Below are 5,760 nucleotides of genomic sequence, written 5' to 3'. Positions count from 1 at the left end.
AAATGTTTGGGTCTCTGGTTTTTCCACAAAATGTTAAGGTTTTTTTGTTTTTTTTTATGGATCCATCAGATTTTCCAGGCCTCTCTTCAAAGTACATTTTCTTTTACAGTGAGCTAGATCCCTGGTGAATGTTACCCAGAAAGAGCTTTCCTTCAGACTACAGACTCTGGGGTTGGGCTTTCAAGAGTTAGGAATTACAGCCTGCTAGATTTGAAGCACTCTGGAAAGTCCAGCTACTGCTATTGATGCCTAAAGAGGAACTGCTGGTTTCTGGACTCTGGTAAATCTAGCTCTAGATTCATAATTATGCTGAAAATCTGGGCTTTTCCATTATGCTTATGCTGCTCTTGCATCCATATCTTCTTAGACATTTATTATCCTCTAACTGCTGCTGGACAGTGTGGAAAGGCTAATTCATGAGGTAAAGCCAGGCACTCATTTTATCTGAAAAATTGCCAGCCCAAACATGTAATTCTGAGCTCTGGTGAGCAGAATAGAGGCTGCACTTTGACACCATGCCAGTGCTCATCTGTGGGAGAGATCAAAGGCAGTGGCTAAAACATGGGAACAGCTTGTAAACAATTGGCTCGTACTCATTAATATGCTGATTGATTACATTGTTTTCTTTCTGGTCATCTCATTAGGCAGATTGTCTCTCTAATATTGAGCCATCATACAGAAATGGAGATGAGTTACCATTCTAGAAAAGAATATGTTTGAGAGTCTTAGATAATAATATTCATTATAGGGGAGAGAGATGTGCATTGAACATTAATGGAACTGTGATTTCATCAATAAAGCACCAAATCCAAACAGGGCATTCTGTTTTAAGAGTCTGATGAGGAGGTTCAAAGACCACACACAAGGAAGCCGTAGTTTATTTCTAACTTATCTGTGATGTGCCTGTAATCACAGAAAAATAATGTAGGCCCCAATCCTCCAAAATCTTGGGGCACTGAAATACCAGAGAAGCTGGCCTAGGGGCTCTTTGTACAGCAGCTTAGCAATCACTAAAATGGGTCTTGTGTCTACTTGCATATGAGGCCACAACTATTAATGAATACAATACGCCTTTTGGGAATGGAAATATTATTGCCCTATCAGCAAGTTGAAGACACTGAGATCTGATCAGTGGAGAAAATTCCAACAGGGATTCCAGTGACAGAAACAGGAAGTGAAGCTTTGTCTTTTGAACCCCAGATCCAACCCTTTACCATTCAAAGGTGATGCTTGCAGCATGCTTTGAAATCATTGTATTCAAGCCGTTACTGAAATGGATAGTATGATACTTATTATTAATACTTATAATCATTTTATTTTGTCCCATAATTTAGTCTGAAATTCCTTTTGGAAGTACTAAAGCATGGCACAGTAACTACCTATACTGTGCTGTATGTGCAGCTTATTGTTATTTTTAGCTGCTACCTTGCCCTATCAGCACACTATAATGGCCGAGTGCACTGCTACAGCAAAGTACCTGCCAGTCACATGTAGATTCATGTGGTTGCTACGTCATCATAGTGCATTGCTACATCACTGTAGCGCATCACTATGGTGACATAGTATGAGGTGTAGATAAGCCCTATGTGAAACATTTTTTTTCTGAAATTCCTGCATATGTGCAGGCCACTGTTTTTCCTGAAGTCTAAAAGATGTTGCTCATGTTACCCATTTATTTTAGTTATAGAATTATAGAAAATTAGGGGTTTTCAGGAGGTCATTCTGTCCATTCCCCCACCTCAAGGTAAGATTAACCCTGTCTAAAGTAGCTCAACCAAAACCTTGTCTTAAATATATCCATTGACAGAGAGTCCACAGTCTCTGTACATGACCTGCTCCAGTGCTGATCCACCCTCAGAGTTAGAAAGTTCTTCCTCATATCTAACCTATGGGAACAATCAAAGGAGAATTGTCCCTAGCACATGCCCTAGCATTGTCACTCTACGTATATAATATGATACAATCACTTATGAATATCTTCATCAGATTAAGGGAGGATCCTTCAGCTGTGGAAACTAAGCCATAAAAAAATGACCCTTCACATCAGCTGACCAGCATTGCAATTCTCCTCTTTTCAGAAATTTTGAAATGGGCCTTTCCAGTGACAACAGCAGCAATTTAGGTTCAATTTCTCATAGACTGAATCCATCTTCTTCTCCCATATTACCTCCCTCCCCTCTTCTCCCCCCCTCCCCCCCAACAAACTCCTCCATCCTTGTCTTCTACTTCTATACCCAGGGAAAGCCTTTGGAGAACAACTGGCATTGCACATTGGCCTAAGAGTCAATAATTTCAGGGTTTGTGCAATGAAGCAGGAAGTGAATTCTGCAGCCAATTAGACCGTGCCGAGGGCATCTTACCTCTGGCCCCCTTATTTTGGAGGATGTGTTAAATTTAGTACTTCCAATGATCTCAAACACCATGCTGTCATGTACCAAGGAAAACATGTCCCTGAGGTGACCAGGGTGCATTGCAAATGAGCCTTGCACCCTATGTGGATAATGCTGTTTGATTTATGAGCCAAGCTCTTTTAAGTGCTACCAGTCAAGACTGTTCCCAATGTCACTGGGAATAGGCCAGTGGAGTTGCTCCTATTTTCACTAGTTCCAACTTTTCCTCATCATCTTTAACTTCACCAGTGCAGAGACCTTGCATTTGTGAGTCTCATGGAGAGGTAGGCATAGACATTTGCTCTATAAGTGACTCCTCTGTCATTAAGCAGCTACACCTTTCATTAACAGCAGCCACAGCCAGTGCCTATATAAGCACCTCCACAGGGTTATTCAGGATTGTAAAGTCAGCGCCAACATACCCAAGTGTGTCATACTGAAATCAGCATTGCATACTCCTGCATCATCCCAGCAGGGGGCCTAGGCTGTAATGCAACTGGCACCATACGAATGCACAAGACATGCAGAACATGTTAAACCCATCCTCCCTACTTTCCCCTCTAGAGTCCAACCTGCCTAGCTTTATTTAAAGGAACTTATGATAAGATGGGAAACCGGGGAAAATCAGAGGTCATTGTTACTGCTCATTTAATTAGGTTCAGGTTGTGCAATACTTGTAGTCATTATATTTGCATTCTAATTACTTGAATCACCTTCACTTTCTACCCAGATGCATGTCTATTATGACACAAGGTTTAATTACAGATTATTATTTTGAGGAAATTCTGTTCCATGGCTTGATCTGGAACTTACTGAAGCCAGTTAAAGACTCCCACTGATTTACCTGGAGCTTGGATCAGGCCCTTCTCACACAGATGAGTTAGCTGGCAATGAACACATTATAGAGGGCTCCTTTCTATTAACTGTTTTCTGTCTTGAGGTCTCAATTCAGAAGGCAGGCACTTAGGCAGGCACTTAAGCAGGCACTTGACCTTTAATACACATGGGGCACTGGCAGATGTGCAGCTCCCTGCTGTAACTCCCCTGACCGAACAGATATTTGCTGTTGGGTCAGGGGTGAGGTGAGGTGGGGTGGGTGATCAAGCTTCACTTTGAAGCCAGTACAGGAGAAACTGAATATCTGTAGCCTCTCACTCTAACCCCACCCCGCCCTCCCAGCTCAGATGCTGTCTGCAGGTTGGGAGAGGGGAGAAGGGAGAGGAATGAGCTCCTGGATTGGAAGCTCCCTCCTTTCCCTTCTCCCCATTCCCATCCTGCAGACAGCACCAGGGGTGGGGCTAGGCTTAATCAGCTCAGCCGTGATCAGACAGAAGTTAAAGAAGGCACTCCACTTTGGGGCTCCTTTATCTGAACCCTCATTACATGAGAGTTAATTTGTTGTGAGATCAGGCACTTTTAAAGCACTCTGAAGCAATGCATTTCTGTCAGGGCATGACTGTAGAGTGCTTTCAATGGGCTGATCACATGAAAAATGTCACTTCTGTCAGTGCCCTTGAAGTCAATGATGTTTGAGACATGTACCTAAGAGCTTTACTAAGATGGGACTTAACCTTCTTAAATGCATTGTTTAATGTATGTCCCTACTAAACTAATGTAATTTTTCTGTGTTTAACTTTCCTTAAACAAACAGCAAACCCTTGCTAAAGGCCTTCACTATTTCCAGTGAAAGTATAACTACCGACCCTTACTACATTATACCCAGAATAATTTTAGCATGGGAGCTATTATTCTAGCCAAGGCGGGCTTCATAATTTAGATGTCCTGAACTGCAAGAATGTGCCATTGTTTGGATTTTTTTCACATCTCGACTTGAATTCATAGCAACTGCTCTTTTCTTCCAGAAAGCACACCCACACCACATGAGAGTGGGATGGTGAGCAGCTCAGTGAAAGAGAATAACAATTTCAATTTTAGCGTTCCAAAAGCAATAATTATTCTACCGTGCATGTGCTAGTTTTTAAAAATCTCCCTCTATTAGATCAAAGTGCAGCTCAATATTTGTTTCAGAAAAATGTGTTGTAGATGAGTAATAACTGGGCTCATTATGAATGCCAAATGTTTCATTCATGTGTTTATGCATTTGTTTTATTTTAGCAATAGTTAATGAATTTTGGTTTCAATAATAAAGTACACAAGAAGAGTATTCTGTGTCTGATATTAAGCCTCTTAAATAGGGTGACCATATGTCCTGGTTTGGCCAGAACACTCTCAGATTTCACAGGCTGTCCCAGTGTCCTTGCCAGTTGGTGAAAATTCAAACAAAAGTCCCAGAATCAAAGGGGTGTGGGGCGCAGTCTGGTGGGAAGGTAGAGCAGCACGGTGCACCAGGCAGGTGGGCAGGTGGACAGGCACTTCTGCTGCCTCCCACACATGCCGGGCCCAGCATCATGGTTGGGAGGGTACTGCATGCACACACACATGCATGCACATATGTACATGCATGCATACACGTGTTAACAGCCTGTACTCACAGCAGAACTCTCCTCCCACCCTGTCCCACCCCGGCTGATCCCCGCCCCAGGCAAGAGGAGCAGTGCTCAACCCGGCCTTCCCCTCCCTCTCACCCCCCTGCCCCCCAGCTCCAGCCACTACCTGGGCATGGGTGAGGAGCAGCAGTGGTGCCTGCCTGCCCACCTGTCTGGCACAGCATATTGCTCTGCCTTTCCACTGCACTGTACCCTGTGCCCCTGCCTCTGCCTCTGCTTGCAGCAGTGCTGCTGACTTAGTGGAGGGCAGTGTCCCAGAAAACTTAGGGCAGGGTCCTGGATTTCCTTAAAAATAATTAGGGCTGTGTGAAATTTCGCTGGCTGTTTCATTTCAATGCTGTTTCGACCCATTTCGAGCTTGAAACAGTGAAATTGAAATGAAATGAAGGGCTTCAAAACAGCCTCAAAACAGAATGAGGGCAATTCAAAATATTTTAAAATGTTTTGAAACTCAAGCAGGGCTTGTCTTCAGGGAAACAAAGCAAGGAGAGGGAGGGGGAAGAGCGGGGAAGGACTGCTGTCATATTGACTGTGCAGCTGGCCAGTGACTGTGGTCCTTCCTTGAGGTCCCGTCCAATCCAAGTGTTCTGGGGGAGGGATGGGAAAACAGAGTCAAAGGCAGCATTGTTTGAACTGGCCTACTTTCTGTCATTCATGTCACGAGTTCTGCTTGTCAGCAGCCTGAGGTGCAGTTTCCCAGAAACCACTGCACCTATCTCCTTGAAACCTGGCAGGCTTCATGGCCTCAGCAGGGGCTACCATCCCTGAAGTTTTCACCCCACTGCACCTTCACACACATGCGCGTGCGCGCACACACACACACACACACACACACACACACACACACACACACACACACACAC

Source organism: Gavialis gangeticus, unplaced genomic scaffold, assembly GCF_001723915.1.
Source record: "Gavialis gangeticus isolate Ggan-Ray unplaced genomic scaffold, GavGan_comp1, whole genome shotgun sequence".
Classification (NCBI taxonomy): Eukaryota; Metazoa; Chordata; order Crocodylia; family Gavialidae; genus Gavialis; species Gavialis gangeticus.
Note: the sequence above shows the minus strand (reverse complement) of the source record.